This window comes from Trifolium pratense, linkage group LG2, assembly GCF_020283565.1.
Source record: "Trifolium pratense cultivar HEN17-A07 linkage group LG2, ARS_RC_1.1, whole genome shotgun sequence".
Lineage (NCBI taxonomy): Eukaryota > Viridiplantae > Streptophyta > Magnoliopsida > Fabales > Fabaceae > Trifolium > Trifolium pratense.
Window position 1 is genome coordinate 8,268,049 of NC_060060.1, and position 15,639 is coordinate 8,283,687.

The following is a 15,639-nucleotide window of genomic DNA, read 5'->3' on the forward strand; positions in this document are numbered from 1 at the left end:
AAGCAATCAAGACCCTGACCTTCAAGTTGCAAAAAGACTTGGGGCTGAAATCAATAATGGAAATTGCAGAAAGACGGGCAAGTAACTTAGAAGCTTAAACACAGACAAACAAGAAAAAAAGTAAAGAATGGCAATTTGACTAAGAAATTGTGTATCCTACTAATCATGTACTGATCATTTTAAGACTAGTTAGCACATCAAACTAAGAAAAGATATTTGCTTAACCAAAAAGCTATTAATAATCAAGAAAATATAAAATGATACACTATCAAATTATATGCCATACAACATGAACCAACTGAGAATTACTATGACTGTAAATGTATTTTATATATGAACAGGAAGAAGAAAGATATTACACTATAGCCCATAAACACAAACAACTTATCTCAGCATCTGCATATGCTATGAAATACTCAAAACATTCATATTGTAAACCTGAAAAAAGGTAAGGAGTCACTTTTTAAATAATACCTTCTTTTAGACCTGACCGGAGATGGTGACAAGTCACGTTTTCTTGAACGCAGCATCCTGCAGTACAAAAATGAAATTAGGCACTATATGACAACCATGAAAAATGAAGGGAAAATGGAATTTGTTCTGAACCTTTTCGAGCCATCTGAGCCTTCACCACTTGAATCATCGGCAAGACTATGATCCTTGCTGGTTCTACCTCTACTGCTTACTGACGAAGAACGCCTTCTTTTGTGCCTGTCATGGTCACTAGCTTCTCTTCCCCTAGATTTATGCTCCCCTTATCCTTTGAATGCTCCTTTTTTCGGCTAGTATCTTCAGTGGTACGACCTCTGAGGTTTTTCTCCTCCCTTCCTATCATCCTTGACATCAACATGGGAGGACCTTTTCCTTGATTCTGATTCCTTTGACTTCTCCCCATGCTTTACATTGTGCCTTTCGATGTTTCATTTGACTCACTGATGTAATCTGTTTGTTCCATTTTATGATTTCTTTTGTAACGTCCTCATTTTGTTTTAAGTAATAAAAATTGAATCGTATTCTATCTATTTGGTGCACCTAACTATTTTATTTTCTAGTTTCGGTGTGACCGTGATAAAATAATTATTTTTGGACTCTACTTGTCTATGAATTATTCCTATTTTGACCAATTGAAAATGTGTTTTAATGAATAGTGAATTATTCCATAATTTACTAACATAGTGTGAGAATAAATACAACAAAATAAAAAAAAAATGATTTAATATTATATGTGGAGCGGAATACCTTTATTGTAAGTCCTATAATTATGCAAATTATGTGAAAATGTTATATTATTAATATAGCAGGTCATTGACTTTGTTTGAGGATTTATTTTCCATTCTAGTTACAACTCATGCTGAGTGTAATGGTTGAAGAAATTATGATTTTCATGGGCAAAATCAATTATGATAAAATACTATGAACCCCACTTATTGCAATTGATTTGCTCTTAGTATAATTCCCTTTCTTATACCACGTGATGTTTAATTACTCCTTTCAGATGATAAAACCGCCAAGTCCATTACACCTTGCAGCCATTTAATTCCCATAAATTGTATGTCTATCTCCTTTCTAGAATGCCGTATATGTGAAACTTAGTATAGGATAAAAAATATTGCAACCATTTTTTCATTAGATTCCCTAAACCTTGTGAGGAAAAATTGTCATAGAGTCATACCATTATTTAAAGACACATATGCTATAGTTTCAATCATCTCCTCTCAATTCCATATTCCTAAATATAAGAGAAATAGAAAGAGCAAGAAAACACCGCGCCAGTCCTTTTATTTTCTTGGTGTCACTAGAGGTAACAACTCTTTCCTTCCTTCTTCTACTTCGTGAACCCTTGTTTTGTCTCTAATACTATAATTTATTCTTTTAAAGTCTTAAAACACTCTTTGTTCGAGTGACGTGGAGAACTTAAGGACTTTTGCGTTAGAGTAGTAAAGCGCCTAAGGTAAGGGCTTTTTCCCCATATATTCATGCTCATGGGATTAATGTTATGAAATATTTGTATAAACTCTTGTCATGTAGAAAGATAAGAAGGTAAAATATAATTTAATAGTTTAAAGCTTGAATCTTTAAAATGCTTGTCGTATGAGAAATGAGTGTTGATTAAAAAAAAAAAATAAAAAAAAAAAGAAAGAAGATGACATCGTTGAAAAAAAAATATAGTGGTGGTTTGTCATGATGGTGTGATTATTTGATCTCTTTGTGGTATCTTAGTGATTGTAATTTGTGGTATAAATATTAGTATCATCATGGCATAAATATTTTGTGTGTGGTGCTCCAGCCTTGTGCGTAAGGGGGTACGTGATTTTCTTATTATTGTGGTGCTCCAGCCTTGTGCGTAATCTTATTTTGTGGTGCTCCAGCCTTGTGCGTAAGGGGGTACGTGATTTTCCCCATTGGTATGGGTGACTATATCCGGATCATTTAGATTTTAGGAGCATGCATTTTTGCATAGTTTGATTGTCCAACTTTTGTGCCTTAATATTGTGTTAAATCCTCTTAAAGAAAAATGATGGTCCAAAGTTGTCGTGATAAAATATATATATATATATATATATATATATATATATATATATATATATATATATATATATATATATATATATATATATATATATATATATATATATATATATATATATAAAATGTATACATATATACAATTTGATTACTTTTTATTCTTTTTGTTTGATAACTTTTTATGCTACTTATTTCATGGCATTTTTCTCTGCGTCAAGTATGAATCAATTTGGATAGGGAAATTGACCCTTACATGATTATTGTTGTAGGTACTAAAAGTGATGTGTGAAGTTGATGTGTTGCTTATGCGCGCGGGGAAAATAAAAGGGGTTTTGTGCCAATAAACAATCTTTGTATTAAACAATAATTCTGGTACTTGATGTTTACTTATTTTCGACCATCCTTAGAAATATGGAAGCAGGCTGTCTTCTGTTAGGATCGACGTCAAAACTGATTTGTTTTCAATAACCTTGTTCAATGTTGGCTTTTAAGTTTTAAAACAATTTACTTAATGACATATTCTGATTTATTTTAAAAATAGTTAAATACGCATATTTCATCGTAACAATAGCCCGTCAAGGCAAGATAACTCTTAATAGGCTATGAATATTTTCTTCTTTACGTCAATAATAATATGGACTTGCTTTATGAGCATGAAAATCCAATTTCAAACTTATTTCAATTCATCCATAGTTCAAGTCTTTGTAAAACAAATTGGTTGGTCCAGGAACCTTTTCAAGTGCCACGATAATAATACTATCCGAGTTAGAGATCATCGTACTTTTGGCCACTTTGGTATTTTGCTTGATTTACTATCACAGTATGTTTTCAATGACCCTTGTTTTCAAAATTGTCCTACTTCTTTCAAAAAAAAAAAGTTCAGTAAATTTATTCAATTTAATTGACTAAAATTTTAGGATGTTACATCTTTCATCCTTTCTTCTTTTGATCTCGTAACTTTTTTCATCTGTCTTGGACTTGTGACTACTTTTTACCTCTTTAAAATCCTTCTCGGAAGAACTCTTGACATGTCGGTCACTTTTTTCTGATTTTCTTCTGCATTCCTTTCCTAGATGATCTTCTGTTACTTTTTCCACACCATTCTTTCAAGGCAGGTCAAATCTTGGCACCCCTGACATGTCTTTCGAGCTGTAACCACTAAATCTTGTGTGGCGTCTTCAATTGCATCAAGCGCATTATTTATAAACTATCTTGGAATCTGAATGATCAGATTCTTCGGTCATCTTAGCATCATGTAATTGATCAATAGCATCGCCATTGCTATTTCTGGAGAGCGATGAGTTGGTTTTAACTATATTATTCACCATATATGCAGCATCTTTTGCAAGAACAGGCACAATGGAACTCTCAATTTCATCATCGGCATCAGAACCATAATTTCAAGGACCTAAAACATCTCCAGGAGAGCTTGAATTAGATTTTTCATTGGCACCATCATTCTCTATTTCCTTTGCTTTAACTGTAACTAAAACTTTAGCAGTTGCCTTAGCAACCGGAGCAGAGGGTGGAGAGGTTGATGCATTATAGTTTGAAGTGGCAACATTATGACCCACTGGTGAAAAAAAATAACGGTTAGAGCTTCCAATACCTAATACTACATAGCTAGCATTTAATCATTTGTGTATAAGGAAGATAGAGAAAATTAGAAGGATCAGGAAATTACCTTCAGCAGGCAAATTGTCTTCACCAAGAACTTTGGTGACAATCTCATCAAACAATTCATCAGTAACTAAAGGACGAGGCTATAAAATTAGAACTGTAATATATCATTTTCTGCTACAGACAGTATACAGATGTTAATCATGAATTGTTGTGTTGCATCTAATTTAACGTCTTTTTTTCCACCAAAATAAAAAAGGTGTTAAATAAGACAGAGGTTTATGTTTCAACCAATGCTTACCTTCAAAAGAAGGTCAGTAAGAATTTTTCTTATTTCTTGGATGATTTCTGCAGTTCTATCAACTTCGACCTGATCATACATTATATGTCATATCAAATCTGGAAGTGGACAAAGCACATTCAATAACAAATGAAGCAGGTATGTGTGTGTGTGGAGAGAGAGAGAATTTATTTTTATGGGAAGAAATAGTAAAGAAGCAAACCTCTTAGTCCTCTTCATCCTCAGCTGATCTAGACGAATCAATACTTCTACTATTTGTCTCATCATCAGCCTTCACATATGATTTATCAATGCCATCACGCACAAGTGTTTGTTCAACTTTTGGATGATCTGCTGAAGGAGCGGCAATGACTGTTTTCTTTATTTCCTCTCTAAGCCAGTTTTCAAAATGAGGTTGGATGAATCATATCTATCAAAGCACTAACCTTCAGAAGGTAATTACCTTCTTAGAACGTTCAGGAAGACCAGATACGCAATATGCATCAGCAGCAAAAGCTGCAGTAGGATGAATCGTAGCTATTGTACTAAGGGAATAGGGTGCATCATTTGGTGAAACTGTTGGAGAGTGACCAGGTCCAGGAAACCTTCCGTGTGGTGCTGCTACATGATCAGGAGTGGTAATAGAAGGATTGTGCGGTTAAATTAACCAAGTGTCAGGTGTGTTAAAAGAAACATATTAGTTGACTAGAAAAAACAGTGTGCTAAAATTTATAACCTCTGGCCCTGAGGGATGACTTGGAGGTATTGGTCCATAACCACCAACACCAGGTGCCACTGGAGCACCCCAGTTATTCATTGAAGAACCAGAATCATGATGATTATAAGTTGATTGCATATGCAGGTCACCATCACGACAAACCTAGGTGCAAAATCTAAAGGTTAATCAGCAACATTGATAGATGAGTCAGAATGGCTGTGAGATGCAAAGGATGGTGCATGCATTGATGGTTGCGCATCGTATTGTTCTTGAGATGAGGAACATGGCAAAGGAAACATTGCATATGGTTGTTGAACCTGATCAGCAGCCTCTTTAACTGTAAGTCAATATTCAGAATAAGCACGGACAAATAAATGAGCGACAACAGGAATCACGGAAGTTCAAAATACAGCCTCCAAGTCCTAGAATTATGCTCTCCAACAGCATGCTTATGTTCAAGAAAGCTTAGTTATCTTTATAAACCTTCTCTCATTGATAATTCTGACAACTAGCAGTTTTATAATTCATCTTTAGAAAGAAAGTATTTAACATGCGTCTACTAATCATAAGATACAAATTAAAGCAGCAGGATGGTCGGAAACGGGTTTCTTCCCTAACCAAAGTCTTCTGCAAATGCGTAAAGATGAATTAATTTTAGCAGGTATCGCAGTGTGGTGCTAAGAAATATATTGGCTCACACAATCCCTACATCATATTATAATAAACAATGTACAAGAAACAATAAGATGGTCGACATAAACAAATAGTCAGGCACGCCCTTATAAACAACTTGTTTGAAAGCTAGCTTAATACCGGTGCACATTGAAGTGCATAAAGAATTTTACAATATTATTATATAGTATGACTATTCATTAGCCTTGTTATTTTAATGCACTTGATTGGTAGCAAAAAACACGCAACCATCCTTACATTTGAGCCACTCCTGTCTCAGCTCAACTAGCACATAGATACAATTAGAAACAATTTTCGGCAAGAATCATGTGGTTTTAAATATCGTTCTCAATATTTCTAAACAAAAAAAGTAGACTCTGTTAAATCAACTTCAGATCTGCTTGTTTTGTATTACAAAGGCATGTCAACAGACCCAGACCCACATGAGTAAGATATAACTGTGTTCTAGTGTTTCAATCTCACTTCCAGAATCCAGAGTTCCAAATACAGATGCTTTAATGGAAACATTATATTTATGTACCTTAATATTGTATATGCCTATTTTTCCATCAAAGGAAGATGCTATTACTCCAGGTATCTTAGAATACCAATGCACATCAAAGTTCCAGTTAGTTCCGGCTGGCAATTCATAGGCAATCTGTGCCCACCCCCAACCAAAAAAGAAAAATAGTCACAACTGGAAAAATGTCTTATAAATACGAAATCTAGCCAAATCTGGCAATTTTGAAATTCTTCACCAAAAAAAAATAAAATGTGAAAGCGATAAAAGAAGGCCAAACACCACCTCTCCAGAAATAGTGTCCCAGCATATGGTTCGGCTATCTTTGCCACAAGTAAGCAAATAAGAGCTATCATTGGGACACCAAGACATTGAAATTACGTCTGATATCAGAGATATAGACAATAAAATAAAGTCAGATAAACTTATAACAGTGATGGAGACTGTAGCTTCACAGTAAAAGCTAAAATAACTATAAAATTAAGATCAATCCAGGAAGCCTATCAATCATTTTAAAACATAATATTATCCATCATCACATCAATTTGACCGGAACAATCAATAATATTGCAGTACATCATACTTGATCAAAAAAGGAAGAGCCGGAAAATACAGCACTAAGGAAGAGAAATATTATATCGCATACTCTTTACCATGCCCAAGCTATGTTACGTTCTAAGATATCTAGATACCATGTAAAATACACATGTTCTATATTGTATTTTTGCTTCCTAGCACTCTCTATCCCTTGTCATATACAATTCACACATAATTGGGATATACAGCCATCAGACTTTAATTATTTTTTATTAATTACTCGTTTGTTTCCCATGTTTTTTCAATGGATTCATGGGAGCGGAATAAGAATATAACAAAAGAAAAGGTGGCATTGATAATGCCAACTATGCAGACACAGAATACAATAAATCATAAATAAATTAATGGCTGACTTTACCTTACCTCTAGTGTGCCCCACAAACTCCTTTATCAGTGTCATTATATTCCTCATATCATATCCCAAAGCTGCGCCAACATGCTCATATAAAGTCAATACACAGACAAATTACCTTCAAAATAAACAGACAATCCGCAGAGACTATTCCCTTATAGAAGCAGATCCATCTTCATCTGATGTAACAAAAAGTTGTGTAGCAACATCAGGATTCCTCTGCAAAGCTGAGCACTGCCGTCTAACTGAGTCTGCAAAGCTGTCAGTTCCAATAGGACATACAAGGTTACAGTGAGTTCTTTTTGGCAATATAATATCAGGCTTTTTCAAAACCAGAAGGCAAGAGATGATCAAGTTACCTTATCACTGGTTTTTGCTTCTTTAGGTCCCAAACCACTGGAGAATAAAACCAAAATTTTAAAAAATATTAAAAAATAAACAAAACAAGTATCATCCCAACGAACAATACAACAATGAGAACAAAATATAAAGGTTGAATTTAATCGCTTCCTCACTAGTAGTCCCATTATATGTAGTGGATGCTAATATGTGTTGCACATTACTATTCCAAGATAAGAATGAAACTTCCCCCTAGGAAGCAGAGCCACTAACCTGCCAGTGATCATAAACACTATGTGTGTAAAAATATAGTTGATGATTAAGAAGCATATTAATCCATCAAAAGAGGGGGTGACTAAAGATCATAGAGGGAAAAAAAATTGACCTTTAATGGTGGAAAATGTGTAGGCTATGAAGAATTGGCCAAATCCCATATGCAAATTTCACCATCCTCAGCCCCCAATGCAAGAAGATTGGGTGCAATTGTATTAAACTCAAGTCCACGAACCTGGAATATAAGAATGTCGAAGATATGATTTCAATAGCAAACACTACATATATGCCATAGAACAAAAGAAGACAATAAAAACATGCAGCAAGTAGGCTCATAAAAACAGAGAAGAACATGCCGGTCCCTTATGCCTTACAAGGTGTCCAACGAGAGAACTTTCATTTTCCTCCGAGCTGAGAAAATTTATCAGAAAAACAAAATCATCAGAAAGACATTGAGAAAATTGTATCATGCGACACTAAAATTAAAACATTGATCAATAAAGCTATGAACCTACATACTGAATTATAGGTGTATTTTATCAACAACTTCAACCAAACCAAAGAAAAACATGAAGCTAGCAAAGAAGCTCAATTTGTTCACTCAAACAGAAACTACTGTGTTTCTCCATTTTCATGACAACTGACAACCATTCTAGTACGGGAATTTTGTTTTGAGTTTCCCAACACATAGATTATGTATAAATGGCAGCCAAGATTATTCTTCACTTGCATCAAATCACAAAAATTGACAGGAAAATGCGTCTTAATTATAAAGTTCATTTAATCTCTTCCAAAAATTGAAAGTTCATTTTTTTCCGAAGCAGAAGATTGGAAGTTCTTGAATACTCAAGAATGAAAAAATCGAAAACCCGTCATCATTACCAATAGGTATTAATTATAAACCAATATTTCTTCATGGCAAGTACAGTGATATATCCCTAAATTCTGAATTTTTTAGTTATGTAACAAACAATTTATAAAAAGGCAACCTCATTTTGTATCATACAAACTAGCTGGAAATAAAATAGAACCAATCAGTAAAGCAAGCATAAATTTCAACACAAAAATGGAGATCAATACTTACACTTGTTGCAATGTGGCGTGGTACAACATGCTCCCAATGGCAAGTGTCATGTTTGACAGATGAAGGATACTAAACCTTTTCTCGAATTGCTGTCTTAAAGCATTGATAAGACCAATCAGCGCCAAAATAATTGTGGGAATGTTGGATATAGGGTCCGTTTGATCTGCTAAAAAATAAGGGACTGGACAGGACAACTGTAGTTGTACTGTGTTTGATTGTAAAACTGTTTCAGGAACTGGACAAGCTGGGAGGCAATGGACAGGACAAAAACAGAATTTTTTGTCCCTCACTAAACCACAGCACAACTTTTTGTCCGCAGTACAAGTTGTCTAAAATGCCAAAATACCATTTTATTAACAAAATATCGTATAAGACAAAAAAATGTTCAATGTCCCAAAAGTTTGTTATGTGTTGTTCTGTCATGTGTTGTGCTGTTCTGTCTTGTACTGTTCTGTCCAGTACTTACACTTTAACAAATCAAACACACCCATAGTGTTATAAAGTTCTGCAATGTATGTCGAATGTACATAATTTTCTTGAATGTTCTTGAATGATCAAGAATGAGAAAAATGGGTACAGTTATACCTTTTATTAAGCAGAAGATTGAATGTTCTTGATTTAGGGTTTATACCCTCAAAGCACAATAGATAATAGCATTTAGAGACTACGGTCAACAACTAGCTTTCACATTAAGGCATCATCCAACATTTTTGGGCCACCCTTACAAAAATCATGGAACAAAGTCTATCCATCCACATGTTGAATAAATTTCATATTAAAATTACTTTGCTTTGAAAGCCACCATCCAACTTTTCCATTATTTATAATGAATTCATAATGCATGTTCCTCAAAGGTCATTGAGGCAACCATCCCTTACAAGGGTCATTAAGTTCATAATGCAAAATCACTTCTAATTGCAATTGCAAAATTGAATTTAGGGACTAAGGGTCATCGAAGCAGAATATATATTCATTCATGCATTATTATGAATAAAAATTCATAATTTTTACTGATAGAGACAAGCAATTACGGCAAAAACTAGTTTTCACATTCAGTGACATTTAATCTCTTCCAAAAATAGAAAGTTCATTTTTTTTTCAAAGAAGAAGATTGAAAGTTCTTGAATACTCAAAATGAAAAAATCGAAAACCCATCATCGTTACCAATGGTATTAATTATAAACCAAACGGGGCAAATATGTTGGAATGAAGTTTCCAATAAGCAAAAGATTGAAAGTTATTGGGAAAAAACATGTTTCCTCAATTAAAGTTTTGTGTTTAAATCAAGCAGAAATTGAATGTTCTTGAAATGAAATATCAAGAATTAAAAAATTGGGATCACAACAAGTATCAATCGTAAACATGATATCTTGGCACAAAAACGTATTTTTGCACGATTAAGGTTTTTTTTTTGTTTTTCTCAAGCAGAAGATTGAATGTTCTTGAATGATCAAGAATGAGAAAAAGGGTAAAGTTATACCTTTTATTAAGCAGAAGATTGAATGTTCTTGATTCACGGTTTATAACCTCAAAGCACAATAGATAATAGCATTTAGGGACTAGGGTCAACAACTAGCTTTCACATTAAGGCATCATCCAACATTTTTGGGCCACAGTTAAAAAAATCATGGAACAAAGTCTATCCATTCACATTTTGAATAAAACTACTTTGCTTTGCTTTGAAAACCACCATCCAACTTTTCCATTATGAATAATGAATTCATAATGCATTTTCCTCAAAGGTCATTGAAGCATCCATCCCTTACAAATCTGAGTTATAAACCAACATTTCCCCATGGACAGTACAGTGATATATCCCTAAATTCTGAATTTTTTAGTTTTGTAACAAACAATTTATAAAATGGCAACCTCATTTTGTATCATACAAACTATCTGGAAATGAAATATTTCAACACAAAAATGGAGATCAATACTTACCTCATTGCAGTGTGGCGTGGTACAACATGCTTCCAATGGCAAGTGTCATGTTTGATAGGTGAAGGAACATTTTCTCAAATCGCAGTCATAAAGCATTTATAAGACCAATCAAAGCCAAAATAATTGTGGGAATGTTGGATATAGTGTTATAAAGTTCTGCAATGTATGTCGAATGTACATAATTTTCTTCACAACACTCTTTGGTGGAAGTGACTGGACCCCATAGTTTCTGCCACTCTCCTCTACAGCCTGATGATCTTTCCTCAGAGCTGTAGAATTCAAAGGAAAGAAAAAAGCCTGCAAACCATGCCAAAATTCAATCAATGACACTATTGAACCACCAATTAACACAAGCAATACAACAACGTTAGACCGCAGAAATGAACATGTTTCATCATAAGTAAAACATGAAAATGTAATAAAATTTAAGACAGCATGACATGTAAAATTAGTTCCAAGAGTATGCATACTGCATAGAGGCTCTTAGAATTTTGAGTTGGGCCTAACTGATCAAGGTAAGAATTGCCCCACTTAAAAACATATCTTCAGGTCATCTCTCACCCTATGCAGGACTCTTAAGAGATGCTTCGTAACAATGTATATTTCATAAAATCAGTCAAAAAAAATCACAACGATATTGATTTGAATCACTACCTTATAACAATAACTGAGATACCAAACGAAAAGAAAGATCTCAAAACCCCTCCTTCAACAAGAGAGTTCAAAATCACTATTGAAAGTTCATTTTTTTCCGAAGCAGAAGACTGAAAGTTCTTGAATACTCAAGAATGAAAAAATTGAAAACCCATCATCGTTACATGTTACCAATAGGTATTAATTATAAACCAAACGCGGCAAATACTGTTGGAATGAAGTTATTGGGACAAAACACGTTTCCTCAATTAAAGTTTCATGTTTTCATCAACCAGAAATTGAATGTTCTTGAAATATCAAGAATTGAAAAATCGGTATCACAACGAAAGAAAGGTATCAATCGTAAACAAGATCTTGGCACATAACACATTTTTGCCCGATTAAGAAGAAGATTGAATGTTCTTGATTTAGGGTTTATACCCTCATTTTCATCCAAAAAAAAACAAGAAAAAAGGGATTTGATTTTATGAAGCAGAAGATTGAATGTTGTCGTAATCAAAATATGTGGAAAGAAAGTTGAAAAATTACCGTAGTGATTATCGGCACAGATCGAGCATACCAGTTTCTTGATTCTTGAGCGACCGACCCATCGCCATAAATTCCATTGTGTGCTGTGCGTTTCATTCATTTCTTGAAGAAGAAAGAAAGAATGAGTTTTTATTTTTATTTTTTTGACAAAATGAGTTTTTATATATTATTTTCACAAATTAGCGTGAGATTGAAAATTTGAATTGCAGACATATTACGATGGGTGTGGTTATGGTACTTATGCACCATGCATAAACTTGCTTCCTATACCCACCATATTTACTTTCTACACCAAAAGTCAACCAAAGGTCAGCCCAAGCCCAAAATTAGGCAATCTATTACTCGCGCGCCCCCATATACTACCCCATTACTTGCACGCCCCTCTTTTGCTTAGCGCACCCCCAGTTTTTTTTTCCTTTTTTTTCTAGATTTCTTGTGAGCCCCCCAATTTTTTTTCCTCCTCCAAACTTCTAGCGCACCCCTCCCCCAAATTTCTAGCGCGCCCCCCGTTTCCAATTAAATAATAATTTTTGTTCCTTTGAAGTATATATTATAAAAATCCATTTTTAATTAATTTTCGTCATACACCCCCTCGAAGCCCAACATAATAACGAATGGTTCATGTATATATAAAGCATACTTGTCAAACATACAATTTAATATTAAATTTTATCAATCATAATCACAATATAAATAAAATTTCATACATTAATTACATATATATATCGATTTTTCTTTACAATAAAAAAATGATCGAATCCAATATCGCATGCATACTATCCAAATTTTTTTCAACTAAACTAACCCTAATTGCTTTATATGATTTTTTGCTTTATGTAGCATGGTTTTGTAAAATGGTTATGTGATGTTTTACTTAATAACAATGGTTTCAGTGTATAACATCTTTGCACTAATGCTCATATGAAACCATTTAACTAAAATAATGGTTTCAGTGTATAACGCTATGAAACCATTTAACTAAACTAATGGTTTTAGTGTATAACATCTTGAAACCAAATAACAAGACTAATGGTTTCAGTGTATAATGCTATGAAACCATTTAACTAGAATAATGGTTTCAGTGTATAACAGTATGAAACCATTTAACTAGACAAATGGTTTCAGTGTATAACATCTTGAAACCAATTAAAAGGACTAATGGTTTCAATGTATAACATTTTGGCACTAATGCTCATATAAAACCATTTAACTATAATAATGGTTTCAGTGTATAACAGTATCAAACCATTTAACTAGACAAATGGTTTCAGTGTATAACATCTTGAAACCAATTAACAAGACTAATTGTTTCAGTGTATAACATCTTGACAATAATGCTCATATAAAACCATTTAACTATAATAATGATTTCGGTGTATAACGCCATGAAACCATTTAACTAGACTAATGGTTTCAGTGTATAACGGTATGAAACCATTTTTGTTGTGGAATGGTTTCAAAGAGTTGTTCTCCAAAACATATTTAACCTTTAATAAAAATTGTGAAATAAATTTAAATTTTTAAGACGATATAAAACCGAAGAGAGTGAGGTATCCCCAACCGTTCCAAATAATTCAAAATACCCTAAATAAAATTTTGGGAAAATTTTATTAATATCTTATATTTATAAAAGCATATTTACCTCATTTAATTAACTAAAAATAGTTCCAGGTCTCAGAAAAATACCAAACTGGTCCCAAAATTCTCAGAAAATTATTTACTATTTTTATGTAAAAATAATAAAAAAATTTGGAGTCTCCTTGGCACCGCACGCGCCCCCACGCGCCGCCAGTGAGAGTGAGCGTGGACGCGCGTCACTGTTCGTCATCTTCCTCACCCATTTTCTGCAGAAACGGGTCACTACGACCCGGTTCGTCGACCCGGTTCGTCCTCCCTCAATAATCAACGAAACTCGACGTTCTTTATACCGTTTTGATCGTCGTTCGATTTTATGAATGTTTCTGGTATTATTTTTCGAAATCGGTGATCGAATCGCATGTAAAATGTGGCCGAAATTGAGCAAGCAAAAATAAAAAGTTCTTCAGTTATGATTATTACATGTGTAAAATCATCTGATGGCTGTGAATGACTTATGCATATTAACTTTTGCCTATTACAATGCGTAGCGTACTGCGTGTGTGTAATGTAATCCCTTAGCTTCTTTTTTTTTTTACGCAAGTAATCCCTTCACTTAATGTGCCGTTTTAGATTTTTTAAAAAATAAATTTTTAACTTTTTAAATTTTAAGGTTAAATATATTTTCGATTCTTATAATTATAAAATTATCGAATTTTATTTTTTGTCTCTATAAAAAATGGCTTATTTTGATCTCAGAAAATTATTATACACTTAATTTAAAGGCCAATTTGGATTGAATAGAGCATTATATTAGTGGACTAAGTACATAAGCAAAATCAAGGAGGGGGGTGGGCTTCTTCCTTCCAACCAAACCATAGATAGTTGAAACAATTGAAACAATTGAAACAATTTCCTTGAAGAATGTCATAACAAAATCTGAAAATTAAATGCTACTACTTTTTTTGAATACTGCAAAATTTTATTAAAAGGAGTTCTATGCACAAGAAGTACAAAGAAGCTCCAAAGGATAATTACAACAAAAGCAAAAGGGAGAGGCAAGGAAGAGAAAAGCTCTTCCTGAACCAAACTCACTAAAACCAATAACAGAACAGCAAAAGCCAAGGAAATTGCAACTAAAATTGCTACATCAAAGGCTAAGTGTACAGACCAGAAAAAAAAAACCAGATTCCAAAAACAAAATCGCAGAAACACAACCTGAGCTCTCTCACCTCTTCAAACAAATCTCAGGTTCCACATTCCATTCATAGAACAAACACGGAGAAGCTTTGGATTTTCCTATCCACCATTTCCAAGACGCGATTTTAACTTCATCCACCAAGCCTGCCAAATCCGCAACACCATTATAAAAAATAATACTATTTCGGTGTCTCCAAATAACCCAAATAACCGCATTCCATATCATAGTCAGACCTTGTCGCAATTGTTTACACCCGGGAGTTGTTGCAAAGAAATTCAGCAGCGACGAAATACTGTGAGGAAGCAAGAAATGTAATCCCAACCAAGCACAAACTCTATGCCATACCTGTGTAATACCACTACAATACAGGAACAAATGAGTCACTGTTTCTGCACATTGACCACAAAACACACAGCGTTGATCACCGTCCTCTTGGATAATACGACATTTGTACAAATTCACTCTAGTTGGAACTCTATCATGCAGAAGCATCCAAGCAAAACCTGATACCTTAGACGGAGTCGGACCCTTCCAAATAGCTTTGAAGGCTAATCGCTCCTCATTAGGCATAGCATCCCTGGGAATAATCAAATTCAACACCAGACCATAAGTAGATCTTACAGTGAACTCTTCACCCTTCTCCGGTCTCCAGCCCCAACAATCAGTCACTGATGACAGAGTTATTGGATTTAGAATCAATAAAAGCTCATCAAGCAAAGTAACTTCCCAAACAAACAGTCTCCGACGCCAAATAAAATTCCA

At 34.0% G+C, this 15,639-nt stretch overlaps 2 long non-coding RNA genes across 10 annotated transcripts; one reads left to right on the top strand and one right to left on the bottom strand.

Moving 5' to 3' along the window:
* Positions 1-1,648: 1,648 nt before the first annotated feature.
* On the top strand, positions 1,649-2,874 carry LOC123905740. The gene is made up of 3 exons (XR_006808487.1): positions 1,649-1,801; positions 1,879-1,951; positions 2,796-2,874. It is a non-coding gene; the product is annotated as an uncharacterized LOC123905740 (long non-coding RNA).
* A 519-nt stretch (positions 2,875-3,393) lies between these two features.
* On the bottom strand, positions 3,394-12,236 carry LOC123905738. 9 transcript variants are annotated; one of them, XR_006808479.1, is made up of 11 exons: positions 12,102-12,236; positions 8,982-11,216; positions 8,272-8,308; positions 8,010-8,132; positions 7,645-7,681; positions 7,292-7,544; positions 6,622-6,719; positions 6,358-6,474; positions 4,650-5,481; positions 4,211-4,516; positions 3,394-4,099 (listed from the first exon to the last, which is right to left on the bottom strand). It is a non-coding gene; the product is annotated as an uncharacterized LOC123905738 (long non-coding RNA). The 9 variants fall into 9 exon arrangements; XR_006808477.1 differs by adding an exon at positions 7,801-7,897 and having other exon boundaries at positions 4,650-6,474; positions 12,102-12,233; XR_006808480.1 differs by lacking the exon at positions 12,102-12,236 and adding an exon at positions 7,801-7,897 and having other exon boundaries at positions 4,650-5,771; positions 8,982-9,223.
* Positions 12,237-15,639: the final 3,403 nt, after the last annotated feature.